Below are 16,592 nucleotides of genomic sequence, written 5' to 3'. Positions count from 1 at the left end.
TAAATCACAACTCGGAAGTAATGGGCTGCACTTAGAGGGGTCAGAGTTTACGTCCAAATCACTCGGGACAGCAAAGACTGTAAAGCCAGGCTCTGCAGCTGAATATTTTTCTTTGGCAAGTGGGGGTGGCGTAGGCGGGGTGATAAGGTGGTTTGCAATTGGCGTTCATTGCTCAAATCTAACTCCGACCTTGGCCAGATGTCCACCAAGATGGAGTGTGTGTATATATGTGTGTGTCATCAGCTTGGTTTTCTGAGAGTGCTCGGCTCTAATAGGGACTGGCAGTCATTTTGTTGGGCTTTATTGCCACATGCCTCTTCCAATCCTGCCGCTGATTAGAGCTGCCATTACAGGCACACACACACACACACACACACACACACACACGCACGCACACACACACACACACACACACACACACACACTCACATACTCACATACACTCACATACACTCTTACAAGGCAGACTCACACACTTTGGCACAGTCTCAAAGCTCGGGCCTTTGCATGCCATTAGCATCCCATTGCGTCGTCTTGTGCAGCGATCAAACGGATCACAGCATACGAGGAAGTGATGGGAACATCGTCACTCCACTTGTATTCTGCTCATCGGGGTGCTGTCAGCTTAGACAAATGTCAAATTTGGTGCAAAGCAATTATAGGCCCGGGCTGTCACAATCGGGCCTGATAGGGAAGGCTATGGTGGCAACACGCAGGCAAACACATCAACACACATTCAGACATGGGTATACTCACACACCACATCCACCCACACACACACACACACACACACACACACACACACACACACACACACACACACACACACACACACACACAGCCATGCATTTACAATAAGCATGCACGCGATTAGCTCAGAAAGTGCAGATTGAAACTGTTAGTCAGTGCTGATTCATAAGCGGCTGGCTGGCTTCCACACATCCACTCACTGCTTGCTGCCTGTCAAACACACAGGCAGCAAGCAGCTGGAGGTGTGTGTGTTTGTGTGCAGGTGCTTTTGAAATCCTGCTTTTTAACAAGACGCCTCTACTCCCTCTCCATTCGTCCCCTCTTCCTCCTTTTTTGAGCCTCTTGTGGGTCTCTGTATGTGTTTTGAAAGTATTGGTGTGTGTGTACAAGTGCGTGCATGTTTGTGTGTTTGTGTTTGTGTGGAGCCTTGCAGGCTTTTGGCTGCTGGATCTCCTGAATGAAGCCAATGGAAAGCTGAGGTCTGGATGACTTACTTATTTAGGAAAAATCTACCAGAGATGGCCTGAAAGCTTTGCAGTCACATAGTTGTGTGTGTGTGTGTGTGTGTGTGTGTGTGTGTGTGTGTGTGTGTGTGTGTGTGTGTGTGTGTGTGTGTGTGTGTGTGTGTGTGTGTGTGTGTGTGTGTGTGTGTGTGTGTGTGTGTGTGTGTGTGTGTGTGTGTGTATGTGTGTGTGTGTGTGTGTGTGTGTGTGTGTGTGTGTGTGTGTGTGTGTGTGTGTGTGTGTGTGTGTGTGTGTGTGTGTGTGTGTGTGTGTGTGTGTGTGTGTGTGTGTGTGTGTGTGTGTGTGTGTGTGTGTGTGTGTGTGTGTGTGTGTGTGCATTGACAGATAGAGCTCTTGCCAGACTTTATTAGCAGTGTTTATTGGAAACTCTGCTGGGTTTGTCTAAGTTGGAAGATTAAGATATACACACACACACACACACAAACTGAGGTACACAACTTGAGATGTATCCTTCTTTATACTTCTACTGCACTATATATATTAACAGCAAGAGGGAGATTGTTGTACTTATAAGAGTACTTTTACTTTCAATACTTGAGTTAATTGTATAACAGTATACTTGTGTTTTATTACTTATGTGATATGTCATGAGTATTTTAACATATACCATTAGTGTGTGTGTGTGTGTGTGTGTGTGTGTGTGTGTGTGTGTGTGTGTGTGTGTGTGTGTGTGTGTGTGTGTGTGTGTGTGTGTGTGTGTGTGTGTGTGTGTGTGTGTTGTGTGTGTGTGTGTGTGTGTGTGTGTGTTGTGTGTGTGTGTGTGTGTGTGTGTGTGTGTGTGTGTGTGTGTGTGTGTGTGTGTGTGTGTGTGTGTGTGTGTGTGTGTGTGTGTGTGTGTGTGGGGGGTAGCCCAGCCAGTGGCCTCAGTAGCAGGCAGCAGCATATTTCATTTGACAGATTTTCTCCTTTCAGCCTTTTAAGTTATTCTGCTGCCGTTAAAGCTTCAGCAGACACGCCGCCGGTTCAGTCCCAGGTGGAGACACTCACCGAACGGTTAATCTCTTTACCAGAAGCCGTTTACACACACACTTCCACACACACTCGCGCTCATATGGTGAGCTACTCATTGCCGTAAGGTTCCTCATTAGGTCTAAATTCACTTTCCAGCACATTTAATTAGACAAACTGGATTTGGAATGACCTGCTTTCCAAATAGACTGTTTTGCTTTTTTATTTTCTTTCAACCATCAAAAGAGGATTCACCCTGTCTTTGAGTAAACTCTTCATTTAGAAATGGCAGGTTTCATTTAGTCAGTGCTCAGTGAAATCCATTAAGGATTACATTTTCTCTTTTTCTTAGGATAAAAAACCTCTGAAAACCAATTGGGTTGTCTAAAAGGTAAAAACTGCCTGTGTGTAGATACAGGATACTTGTTTTCACACACCACGCATCGAGCCATTCTAGTTCTGCAAAATGTCCAAATTACAGATGTTTTTCAAAGATGTCTTTTTTGTGAGAGTTTGTGGGGTTTCTCGCCCTCAATCGATGGGGTCTGATGAATGTCACCGCTCTTCCAGTCGATACAGTGCAGAGTATTGTGCGCAGAGTTTCCACTGTGCAGTTTATTGACAGCAGTGAATGAACTATGATGGTGTCAAGTAGTGTGCCCTCTGTGTGTAACACTTGCTAGCCAATACATTACTGACAGTACCTGCTTGGCCCTCTGCGCTCTCTTCATGATTAGTGATCCATTGATGTTGACATAAATCTTAACCTCCTCACACACACACATACACACACACACACTGGCTCAGACTTGGCAGTTATTTATTTGATCTGCAGTGTGATCCAAAGCATGTAGGCGTTAAGGGTTCAGGTGTGTGTGAAGTGGCTTTGTTTGTCACAGTTTCATGTGCGGATTAAACAGCTAAATAAAAATAGGAAATCATTTAAATCTCTTCACACATTGAGTTCAACTTTGGGGGAACTTTTAATTAATTCCTGCCATTGACTAACAACCAGCCGATTGACAAGGCTGACCTTTGAGGAAACAGGGCTGACAGTCCAAAATGGAGGAAACCATTGTAGCTTGTTAGCCGTTGTTGCATCACCCACTGTTAGATAACCCTCCTTTGTATAATCTGCTCCACCAATGAGCGATGATTATCAGACAGTTATGAAACAGGAGTCAGTGGTACAATATGTTAGCTAGCAGTCTGCTTGACCTCAGGAAAGTCTAATTAAATAATGTTACCTAACCCGCTAACAGACCCTGTGTTTAGAGGGCACAGAGATAAGTTAGCTCAAATGGAAGGAAACATAAATGCTTTTAGTATACAGAACATGATGGCGATAAACTTATGTTTTTAATTATATGTTGTATTGTCAGAGAAGCCAGAGATTTAATATCTGCATTGCCAACATTTGCTGTAGCTGTTGAGCATTTGACAAATAAAGCCTTTGAAACCTTGGGACTTCATCGTCCTGTTGCCAACAAGAGCTGTACAAGCCCTGCAACCTTTATTTAGTATTTATTAGGAGTATATTAGCAATAAATGGTTCTTTAATGTTTAGTGTCACATATTATAACTTCTCCTATCAATACTCATTTAACGTTTTTATGTCACGGTTTCACTGTATTGTCTCCAATTACAATTGCCAAGCTGTTGTTGTTTCCCATGTTTGTTGGGAGAGAAATTCACCTGACAAAACTTTTCATCGGTGAAAAATACCTAGAAATGTAGGAACCTAAACCTTTGTTTTCAGCTGCCATGAAGTCATACATAACATAATATATAATGTTTTAGATCTAGTGTTAGAAAATAGACAACCAAGTAGAGATTGTCACATGCCTCTCAGTGCTTCGGTCATGGAGTTTACTTTCTGTATTGTAAGACATACTGGCATCTTCAAAAGCGTTTAGAAAAATAATTGGAACCTACAAGCTTTAACAAAACAAAAGAAATATTTGTTTGCCTTAAAAAACATTGTTCCTGGCTGGTAAGGGATAGTCTCACCAACTACAGCAAATGTCAGTGTACATCTGAGAAGCAGAGTTGTTTTGCACGCTTGTGTGTGTGTATGACACTGGGTATCTCTCGATGTCGAGGACGCTTGCTTTGTAGCACATGTCTTCCGAGTCACTTGCTTCAGAAGCGAGGCAAGAATCCTTCCTGGCATTCGGAAAACGAAGAGTGGAACAGGCGAGCAAGTGTGCAGGTGTGCACACTCTCATATGAGAGGCCCCGCCTTACATTTTCCGCCACAGATTTGGGGAAATTGGTCCGTGCGCAAAGCATTGTGGGGATTTGAAGGACGAAGTACCCCGGGCTCGGTAGAATTCCAAGTATGCTGGACATTGGAACAGCCCTTCGGCGGCACTCGATGACGTAGTATGCTTGAAATAGTGGCTCTGGAGCAGCTTTACTCGACATTGAGAAACGGCCTGTGTGTGTGTGTGTGTGTGTGTGTGTGTGTGTGTGTGTGTGTGTGTGTGTGTGTGTGTGTGTGTGTGTGTGTGTGTGTGTGTGTGTGTGTGTGTGTGTGTGTGTGTGTGTGTGTTGTGTGTGTGTGTGTGTGTGTGTGTGTGTGTGTGTGTGTGTGTGTGTGTGTGTGTGTGTGTGTGTGTGTGTGTGTGTGTGTGTGTTGTGTGTGTGTGTGTGTGTGTGTGTGTGTGTGTGTGTGTGTGTGTGTGTGTGTGTGTGTGTGTGTGTGTGTGTGTGTGTGTGTGTGTGTGTGTGTGTGTGTGTGTGTGTGTGTGTGTGTAACATGAGTGTATGCAGATAAGCTGCCAGGTCTTCTCCATGATAGACATTAGAATGATTAAAGCAGCCTTTTCCAATCCTCCGTGGACAAACATGTGCACGCAAACATCCACCCCCGTCACTCATTACCCTCTTTTCTTCTTCTTCTCCACTTTAGCCCAATGTGACCTTCATCTGAGTTGAGTGTCTCTGTTCAACCTTCACGAAGTGGCGAACTCACTGAAAGGAAGATTAAGAAGAAAGCCCAGGGATACGCGAGGGAGGAGAAGAAAAACAGGTAAGAAAGTGAAAACGCAACAAAGGGTGGAGAAGACAAACAGCAGCATATGTTTGTGCCTCCTCAGAAAACGGCTCAGAGTGAGTGAGGGAGGAGAACAGAGGGAAATAGGCGGAGGGGTATGGAGGGCATGTCACATCAAAACATCTAAAGAAAGTAAATATAAGAAGGAAAAGGAGAACTGCGAAGGAAGGTGGAGGGGGGGGGAGTTGTTAAAACAGGATGTGGAAATTATAGACAATTTCAGGTACTCCTACTGTCGAAAGAAATTACACCGGAACGAGAGGAAGAGGAGAGAGAAGCACGAGCCGGGAGATAAGAGAGAAATCTAACAAAAAGTAGATTTTTGTGAAGGATATTGGATTTCAGATTGCTAAGAATGTATTTCAGGATTGGCTGAAGTGTGTGTGTGTGTGTGTGTGTGTGTGTGTGTGTGTGTGTGTGTGTGTGTGTGTGTGTGTGTGTGTGTGTGTGTGTGTGTGTGTGTGTGTGTGTGTGTGTGTGTGTGTGTGTGTGTGTGTGTGTGTGTGTGTGTGTGTGTGTGGTGTGTGTGTGTGTGTGTGTGTGTGTGTGTGTGTGTGTGTGTGTGTGTGTGTGTGTGTGTGTGTGTGTGTGTGTGTGTGTGTGTGTGTGTGTGTGTGTGTGTGCACTTGTGGGGTAATCACACTTTTCCTCAGTGTGTATGTGTGAGTAAAGGTGAGGCTGACATTTTTTGCTTGAAAGTGAAAATTGGAAATCAAGGAAGGAAGAAGGGGAAGGAAGAAGGGGAAGGAGAGCTCTTCTTCCTTCGACCATGCACACAATGTAGAGTTTACTGGCAAACTATTTAGTAAATGAAGTTTTTTCGCACTCAATCATGACTTCCAACAAGCTTTAGTCAATGAAAATATGCGTGTATATATATACATGTTTTTATGTTATATAATGTCCACGTTATGTTTATACTGTGATTGAAAATGTGAAAAGACACTAGCTGGACATTAATCAAAAAGATAAGGCAGTAAAACAGAGAAAAGTAGCTCTTAAGTTCATTCTGTCTTTCAACCATTTTAATTATGACGCGTTGTATGCTAAAGGGATTTTCTTTGCAAACTGGAATCGTCTTTTTCTGCAGCAATTTAGTTGCACATGAATAATTTAATTTAAGTATTGTTGTTTTTGTCATCAGTACTTTCACAAATAACGTTATATAATAAAAATAAAGGGTTATTGTTCTTCACATCGCACTTAAAGGCACAAACCAATCACATTCAGCCAAACAAATACATCCCAGTGTCAAAGGTTGCGCAGTGTGAACCAACTTTAATACTTCCAGATCCTGTCCTTTCGTTCATGGAATATTCCGATAATAGGAAACTTGAAAAAATAGCAAACATGAATGTATGTTGTACAATATTTAGCCATAGGAAGATTGGATCATAGTTGGTCCTTTTGACCGTAGGAATCTTTTTTTAATCTTTTATTGAAGTGTTTCAAATGTGGCAAATTCTCATCGCTGCCATTTTTGATGCCCATTTCAAATGTTGCCTCCTAAATGTGTTTAGTGTAGATTTATTTTAATGAACGCCTTCCCTGACAACGATATGGAAATATGGGCTGTAAATCCATACCTGACACTCCACTGAAAACATCCCTGTGCCTTTGTCATGGTACGACGCAGGATATCTGTGTGTGTGTGTGTGTGTGTGTGTGTGTGTGTGTGTGTGTGTGTGTGTGTGTGTGTGTGTGTGTGTGTGTGTGTGTGTGTGTGTGTGTGTGTGTGTGTGTGTGTGTGTGTGTGTGTGTGTGTGTGTGTGTGTGGTGTGTGTGTGTGTGTGTGTGTGTGTGTGTGTGTGTGTGTGTGTGTGTGTGTGTGTGTGTGTGTGTGTGTGTGTGTGTGTGTGTGTGTGTGTGTGTGTGTGTGTGTGTCATGTTTGAAGTGTATCATGAAATGCTCTCTCCTTAACAATCAGTTGTCTGTTTGATGGAGCGACTGCCAGCTCGGGTAGACTTTAGTAAATTGCCTCTGATGGAAAAAGTCATTTGTAGCTCGGCTTCCACGTTGGAAAACACAGAGAGGCATGCAGTTAATCACACACATATACTGCGACGACTACAAAGACCCACTTTCACGCACATAAACACAGAGGCACACAAAGACTAAGCAGCCTCGAACAACTTCATTCCTAAATCCATATTTTCTGTCACAATGCACTTATCCCCTTTTCTCTCTAATAATTCTGGTTGCATCTCTCTATCGGCGTCCCTCACAGTGTGTGTTTATCTCCGGGAGGATATTGGTTGCCGGTCATAAATAGCTCTTCCTCTGACAGGGTGCCATCACAGACCCTGAGAGCGTGGGGGAGGTAAAGGGGGGAGGGAGAAGTCAGGGTGAAAGGAGCGAGATGAAGAGAGGGATAGAGGGAGGAAGAGGGGAATGAGAGAAAGATGGAGGTGGAGGTTGTGTACATCAGAGCTGTGTGACAGGTGTCAGCCCTGGAGTGCACATGTTTTACAATAAGATTCTTCAGTGGATTCACAAACAACAGCTAACCCTGTCAGCTGCACAGAGACGGGCTTTATTCCTTTTCTTGTCTGTTTTTATAAATATTCTGATCATATTTTAAGGACACCACTCCCTGTCTCCGTCCATTGGTGTTTTCCATTAAACCCTGACAGTGGCTCTTTCTGTAAACCTTCTCTTTCCTCGTACGATTTCTATGTTCTCCAGGAAGTGTCGAGTTTCAACCACTAAGAATTTCTCCTTACATTTTGTGAGAGACAATTGTTGTAAGCTATTACTTTAAAATATGACTCATGCGTAAGTCATACCAATTGTGTTTGACTGCTTTGTTTTGGTTTTGTATCATTTTCTAGATTTCAAGGTTTCACAATAAAAACCTTCCAGTGGCTCAAACCTTTAAATCAAGGTTTGGAGAAACAAATCAAATAATCTCCCCAAAAATGTGTTTAAATCCCCTAAATATGATTGTATTTTGATGTCAACAGTACTTTTTTAAATATCGCATTACTTTAGTCTCACTTTTAAATGTATTTTAAGCGTTTTTTTAAATATATATATTTATCTTGTTGAAGAAAAACGACATAACAGCCTGGTCACACCCCACTAGGACCACATATTTCAATATTATAAAGTATAATATAGTTAATTCTACTATCATATTACATGTTAGACGCTTTTATCCAAAGCGACTTACATACTCAATACTGTGGACAATCCCCACGGGAGTAATTTGGGGTGAAGTGTCTCAGGGACACAACGACATGCTGACTGCAGTGGGGTTTGAACCTGTGACCCCCTGATCCGAACACCAACGCACAACCCACTGCACCACACGCCTTATTATGCACCACACGCCTTATTATGCTAAGGGAGAGTTACAACATATCTTTCTTTCAGAACATTGTATGAAGTGCTTAGTTAAAGCCTGTTGCAAAAAAAAGATTGAGAAGTCAGATTATTACAAATGTAACTTACTAACATTTGCAGAAACGTTTAATATACGTTTAGCGTCAGTGGGAAGAGTTCTACTCCAAATAATGAAAACCAGCAAAGAACAGAAAGTAGCTTATTCATTTTGTGAGGAATGAAAACATTATCACATGACGCACTGATGGAACTATTACTATGATAATGCACATGTCGAAATGCTTTTAGAGTCTTTAATCACATTGATTTGAGTGATGCATTCCCCTTGAGATGTAAGTGTATTATCGCTGTTGCAGTAATCATGCGTGAGGCCTCTGTTCTCCAGCATATTGTCTCTCGAGTCTCTGCACTCCAGTTCCCCTCCGTCAGGTTTGATGAGGTGGATGAGTGTGAGCCGGCCGCATCTCACATTCCTCCATCCTCCCTCCATCCTCCCTCTCCACGCGGCAGCAGTTCTTGTCTTCCTATCGATCCCGGCTTATCTTCCCGTAAACCTGGACCTCTTTTCGCTCTCTCGCCTCGCTACCTCCTCCCCTCCTCTCCTTCCTCCTCATTGCTATCGATCAGCTCCTATGTTCAACAAAGTAGAGAGCAGGCGGTGGTTAATGTAAAGCCAGAGGAGCGCTGCTGACCGTCTGCGGATCGTCTTTCCCTCCTAATGGTACCAATCAGACTCTAATAGACCCTGGGTTAAAGCACCGAGGCCCACTACTCTCTTTTCCCTCCGCTCACCTTTCACTCCACTCTCACAAATATCTGTCCGCACTTCACGCCTGCCAGGTGCGTTTTTAGCTGATGACCGTTGATTTCACTCATGGATCCGATAGCTGTCGTTGGCAGATTTTTCTTCGTACATTTATTCATCCAAGGAAGGGGTTGCTTCTGCTGAGCGTGCACTTGCTCCTCCAGCATGTCCTGCTTTGCATTTTTTTTTGTTTACAGTAAAGCGCATTCATTCCTGCGAGCTGCCCAGTGCAACCACAGTCTGCTAATTCTGTCCGATGGGAAGTGCCCGGCACCAAAAGCTCAACTCCTCCTCTGTCTGCTGACTTCTCTCAGTCACTGAGCACATTGAACATAGCTGGGTTAAGTGCCTTGCTCAAGGGCACTTTCTTTATTATAAGTCATTAAGTGTCTCTTGCTTGTTTCCTCTACAGCTTTTGCCTTTCTATGGATTTGAAACGCTTGTGAATAAAAAGTAAAACACATAATGAACAGTGCAAACACATAATGGCTGAAGGCGATAGGGGCCTACCCCACAATATGTGTTACAACCAGTGAAATACCTCCAAAAGCTCATTGTCTGCCCTCAATATTCAGTGTTTAACCGGCTGTAGAGCTCACTGACTCCTCCTGCTTCATGTTGGCGCTCATGTCTCCCAGCAGCAACACAGCTGTGCATGGGTTTAGTGAGCACGTGCCAAAGATGTTTTGTACCCTCAGCACGGCATGTACAGATGATGACTCACAGGTGCGCTACACAGGTAAAACACAGTCTGCTTAAATCATAACATCACTGATGCACATGTTAACTATAAACCAGTGTTACTGTCCTCACATCTGGTCGCTTGTGTTCAGTGTTCATGCTGGAAGAGAGTTTCAAGCCTGGTCCAAACATACATAGGCATTTCTACACACTCAACACAGGCACGGTGTAAAGAAAATCTCCAAGATACAAGTGCAGTACTGTCAAGGCCAGTGTGAAGGCTGGGCCACACACACACACACACACACACACACACACACACACACACACACACACACACACACACACACACACACACACACTAGCAGTGGTGTCTGAGTCATGGATTATAATGTAACAATGGCCTTCATCTTAACAATTTCTCCTTACATTTTGTGAGAGACAATTGTTGTAAGTAGAGCTATTACTTTAAAATATGATTCATTCCTAATTCAGTCCAATTGTCTTTGACTGCTTTGTTTTGGTTTTGTATAATTTTCTAGATTTCACAATAAAAACCTTCCAGTGGCTCAAACTTTTAAATCAAGGTTTGAATAAATAAATCAAATAATCTCCCCAAAAAAGTGTTTAAATCCCCTAAATATGATGTTGACTGGTTCACATTGATTGTATTATATTACTAAATATTAATTTAGTCTCACTTTTAAATGTATTTTAAAAGTTTTTTTGATATATATTGTATACTTGAATAATAAAACTCATTTTAGTGTGGGGACGTGGCCTTGTGATGTTCTGGAAAATCCTAACAAGCTTGGCATTGTGCGTCCGTCCCTGAGCTCACAAGTCCCACAGCAGAGCCTGAGATGCAAAACTTCTGATTACCCTTGAACACATATTCTTAGAAACAGTCTAAATTCAGATAAATCTAAATGCTAATACAGCAGGTCGGCAGGAGGGGGAAGGAGTCAAATGTGCTGAGAGCCGGTAACGGTGTCGCAGCAAGATTGCAGAGCTCAGTGCTGTTGCATCACAATGAGTGTTTATATGAACCTTCCACTGTTTGGGATGGGTTGTGGCCATATAGGCTATGCTTGGACTAAACAGCAATTTCCGAGCCGTAATGGTGAAGCAAATGTGGTACGGTCTAAAACCTGCATTATTTTCTAATGGAAAGTCAGATTTCATAGAAGTCTATGACAAAAATGAGCCTACTTGTCATTCGAGTTGTCACCTCAGTAGATATTTCACTTAAGAGTTTATGGTCGCAATTGCTAGTGTCAAGTCTTCTTCAATGCAGAATGATTTTCAAATTTTGTAAATGATGGTTACATTTAGGATTAAGTAGACAATAACATATTGCTGTTTTGGTGGGGGCACTGTCGTTGTGAGGTGGTGTGGTCACGTACCAATAGGACGTTTGGGGGTTTGACCAAAGCCACTGCAGACAACATGTATCTTTGGGCAAGATACTCAACACCAATTTGCTCTGGATTGCATTGCCAATTGTGTGTGAATACTAATTTCCCTAAGCAGGTGCCACCTTAGGCACTTTCACACCGCGGTACTTTTCCCACAAAGGTTCATCAGAACTTAGTTCATCATGAGAACTCTTTAGTTCTCAATGAACTAAGTACAGATCGCGTTCACACCGGAATAAGTCCCTGAGGGAGGATTAGGCAAATGAAGCCGCTGACGTCACTTATTCTTCTTCTTCTGCTTTGGGTTTACTGGCAGGCCGCAAACAACTTCAAGGCGAATACTGCCACCCGAAGTCCCCGGAGTTGGGGACTGGCTTCAGTAGAAGCTGCTGGGACTCCCAGCAGCTTCTACTGAAGCCTTCCGAGTAAAACCCCAGAACGCCGACACCTCCTCATCTCCACCGCTCCCATGTTTTATTTTGTGTTTCCATAAGTTAGTCTCTCTGCGTTTGTGCGCTGGGCTAATGCTAATAATGCTAATGAAAGGATAATAAAATGGCGGCTTCACAAAACTTTTTGGGAGTTTTACGGGGCGTGGTTTGCAATCCGCCCAGCCAATCAGAAATAGGATCCTTTTCCTCCCACGAAAGTCCCTGCTCTCTAGCAGGGACGGAAAAGGGGGTAAAAAAGGTTCTGATGAACTAATTTTTGTTCCGGCTCTTTTTGGTGTGAACGCGACATTTCGGAACTATATCGGAACTAAAGTGGGAAAAGTACTGCGGTGTGAACGCGCCTCTTGTATGGCAGCCTCTTCCTCTATATGAATGGGTGTGAAAGCTGACTTTGATATGTAAAAGGGGCTTTATGGGTTTTACAGACTGGAAAATATAAATGCTGACCATTAACCATCTCCATAAAGCGGGGTACTGCTTATGGCGGGGCTACCTTCTGATTGACAACTCTCAAGCACACCTTGTTATCCAATGGATGCTCTCCATTTGTAGGTCTTGAAACTTGAACCTTTTAACTTCATGAAAGTTAATATTAACATTTTGAAAGCCTGTCACTTTTGGTTCCAGAAAAACAAGATAGCTATCGTCAAAACGCCAAACACAAACTTCTAAAACGTAGTCCACAAATAAATTGGTCACAACATGGTGGCTACATTACCCTCTTACTGTACATACAGTCAACAGTATATAGAACATGACACTACAGTATAAACCAACTTCCAAATACGGCAAGCCTCCTTGGAAAGCTGCAAAAACTACATAGACGTATAAAAACATTACTTTAAGTTCAATACAAACTTTTTACATGAAAGCATGACCTTAACAAAGTCACTCTAACCTATCAGTCGTCTCTCCACCTTTCAATGCTGTTTCTACTCTATACGCTATCATTCTATTCATCTCTCTCTCAGTGTTCCCCTCCCCCCCCACCGCTAAGGTGTGTGGGCTCTTTCTATAGGAGTCCAGCTAGGTGTAACCTTTCTGCCCCGTGGCACCTCACTGGGATCCAGGGCTCTGGGCTCAGCGTGAACTCCTGAACTCTTCCCCAGAAAAGAAAAGCACAAAGACGAGCGCTGAAGAGAAGGGAGAGGACATGGAGAGTGGGAGGTAAAGCGAAAGAGCGCCACCGGACAATTAGCCCCCCGAGGAGCATAGAAGGCGGTCTCCCTAAGCCAGAATACACTGCGATTGTTTCACAGACTGGCAGCCGGAGAGTGAAACCAGAGTGAGACGGTGTGGGAGTGTGTGTGTCGCGGTGTTCTGCATTCACACGCCCAGCGGTTGTTGTTTCCGAAATGAGACAGTACGTTGGTTGCCCGCAGGCATCAATAAGGCCATTTCTATTATTCAGAGATGATTACGCCGCTAAATCGTACAGCGGTGAATGCTTTTTAATGAGCTTTGATATACAACAGATAAACTTTGTCAGTTTTTTGTTTGTCTGAATGTGGGGGGTGGGGGGGGGGGGGGAGCATATTTGCCGGAGTGATTTGATTAGTGAGCTGGTGTGTGTGAGGAGCAGCTTGAACATATGTGAGGGATAAGACTAGAGATGTGTGGGTGTGTGTGAGGGCGTGTATATAATGAAGCCTGTCTTTTATGTTTTGTGTTTGATCCAAATGAAATATGGGTGAGTTTGAACACATGCATACATGGATGTGTGGTAGTACAGCAGTTATATTCAGCATGTAAAAATGCACCAAAAAAACTGTTTTAGTGAGAATATAACTCGTGTGTGTGTGAGGCTGATAGACCTGTGACTACACAGTGATTATAAAGAAGCGCACACACATACACTCTGTGAAAGGTCAGAGCGCCATCCCAGCATCCCCTGGGCCTGCACACAGGGTTTCACCATTTCTCCCCGCCCTCACGTGTGCACATCAGACACAACATACGCTCTGCTGACAGCACAAGGTCGAACCAGAAGAAAAAAGGGAGAGGGAGACCCGGATAGAGACACAGAGAGAGAGGAAAACACAGACAGTGTGTCTGCCTATAACCTGGTTAATGCACGCTTACTGAGGTAATCTTATTTCTAACATCTCAAGTAAACCTGGTTTCTACAATCAGGTTAAAGGATTAAGAGACATCTGGTAAAGGTAGCCAGATAGGGATTCTCTTTGTGGTATAAAGGTATTCTCATTCCTTTTTCTTTACATACCGCTTGTAATTACCCAAACAAACTACTACTTACTAATGAAATCAAAGCACAGCTGGGGTATTTGGACAAAATCAATCGTCATGCTATTTTAACATCTTGATCACGATAGTGCAATGATATTGTAAGGTTGTTGAATGATGTATCTATTATTTTAGTTGAAAGGGCAAGCTTGACACATAGTTTAACAGTTTGTTGAAATATCCTGAATTTATTTATTTAAATCATTCTATATCATCCAGTTTAGAGTCAAATGGTTCATTTTCATTAACTCCATTTGTGTAGCATTTCTTCTGTTGCCATCTTACTTTTGCTGGTTCAAGAAGATTACATTGCCTTTCTTTTTTATTAAAATGACAAATTAAATGGGACATCCATCCATCCATCTTCTCCCGCTTATCCGTGGTCGGGTCGCGGGGGTAGCAGTTCCAGCAGAGAGCCCCAAACTTTATTTTCCCTGGCGACATCAACCAGCTCTGACTGGGGGATCCCAAGGCGCTCCCAGGCCAGCGAAGAGATATAATCCCTCCACCTGGTCCTAGGTCTACCCCTTGGTCTCTTCCCAGCTGGACGTGCCTGGAACACCTCCCTAGGGAGGCGCCCAGGTGGCATCCTAACTAGGTGCCCGAACCACCTCAACTGGCTCCTTTCGACGCGAAGGAGGAGCGGCTCAACTCCGAGTCCCTCCCGGATGACCGAACTTCTCACCTTATCCCTAAGGGAGACACCAGCCACCCTGCGGAGAAAACCCATCTCGGCCGCTTGTATCCGCGATAAATGGGACAATATAACATATTAGAGGTTTTTCAATCAGAGTGGATCATCTCATGTTGCTGACGCACTGAGTGCTGCTTTAGTGAACGGCTAGCGTTAAAACCATGGCCCTCCTGGGCCAAGTGTTGAAAACCAATGATTAGAAACATCTACAGAGTCTATGATAATTCTCTGTGAACTCTCTTTCAAATTGCAACCATCCATTTTAACCCCTCGTTGATATAAAATATTCATGTGTGCAGCTTTGATATCTGATCAGAATCATTAAAAAACTTGGGAAAGAAATGATGTATTTTATCTTGGGAATATGCTTGGTTTCTGCACCAACATTGGACAAATTCAGAAAACTTTTATTCGTACTGCAGCACGGAAATGTACTGCGTTACAAAGGTAGAGTGCAGATGAAAGGCAAATGAAAAAAGCGTAGGCTTACATATTAAATAAAAAGACCAGCAAACACATATTCTTCTACTCCTTCAACCGCAGAGATTACATGACATTACATGTTACTTGGTAGACGCTTTTATCCAAAGCGACTTACATACTCAATACTGTGGGCAATCCCCACAGGAGCAATTTGGGGTGAAGTGTCTTGCCCAGGGACATGCTGACTGTAGTGGGGTTTGAACCTGTGACCCCCTGATCTGATCACCAACGCACTAACCCACTGCGCCACACGCAGGGGCGGACCAGGGCTTCAAATCAGCCCGGGACTCTCGACCGGCCCACTTCGGTACCACCAGCCCACCACGGTACCGCAAGTAACTACCACTAGTAAATTATCAAGGGGGGGGGGGTGCTAGTGACTTATCCGACTGGCCCACATCGTCCGACCGGCCCACTTCAGTACCGGCCCATCGGGATTCGTCCCAAACGTCCCGATGGCCAGTCCGCCTGGCCACACGCCTCCGAGATGCTCCTCCTCTTAGCCTATCAAGTACAATGTGTTGGAGAGCTAGCTAATAGAAAAACCAGTGTTACACAGTGATGTCATTCTTTTTCTGAAGTAAACAAAGGAGTCCAATGGATGCGTGAGAATCTCCCTCTGGAGGGAACACAGAGATTTTAGCTTTTGCAGACCATTTACATGCACCTATATGACACACTACAGGAAAAGGGAAACCCCCACGAAGCATAATAAGACCTCTTTAATACATGTTTGGAAAAATAAAGGGTATATTGCACATGAGCAGTGGTATTGCAACATATCAAATAGGGGTGCCACTGTTGTTGAAAGTTAGTACTGAGATATCAATAGTTCGGAGTAAGAATTCTCCGCCACAGACCAAAGGCTCAGCTGTCCGATTAGCTGGTCTTAAGTCTATCTGGTCTCATCTCTTCTCCCCCTCCTCTATCAGCTCCGCGGGTCAGAGCAGGTGTTTGGCCCGGAGTTACAGTCCAAATAAGATCCATTTCATCTGTAATCAGCTGGAGCCCCTGGCACTGATGGAGGATATCAGAGCAGCGATCAAAGAATTATAAGCCGACCACGCCTGACCAGCCAAGCGTGTTACGGACAAGGCGGGGGGGGGGGGAGCAGGAGTTACAGTAGGGATGAAAGGAGCGATGGAGATTTGAAAGTCTGCACAATCTCCCAGGGGAGGGACATGAAAGA

The 16,592-nt window shown here is 43.8% G+C and overlaps 1 protein-coding gene across 1 annotated transcript in view; it reads left to right on the top strand.

Moving 5' to 3' along the window:
• sema4c (sema domain, immunoglobulin domain (Ig), transmembrane domain (TM) and short cytoplasmic domain, (semaphorin) 4C) overlaps nt 1–16,592 on the top strand; it is a gene marked incomplete at its 3' end in the record, with an annotated part of 94,624 nt that overhangs the window by 28,179 nt on the left and 49,853 nt on the right. Inside the window, 1 exon segment of the mRNA XM_034200236.1 lies at nt 5,137–5,256.

The sequence above is a fragment of the Gymnodraco acuticeps genome, unplaced genomic scaffold, assembly GCF_902827175.1.
Source record: "Gymnodraco acuticeps unplaced genomic scaffold, fGymAcu1.1, whole genome shotgun sequence".
Lineage (NCBI taxonomy): Eukaryota > Metazoa > Chordata > Actinopteri > Perciformes > Bathydraconidae > Gymnodraco > Gymnodraco acuticeps.
Note: the sequence above shows the minus strand (reverse complement) of the source record. Positions and strands in the feature narration are given on the sequence as shown.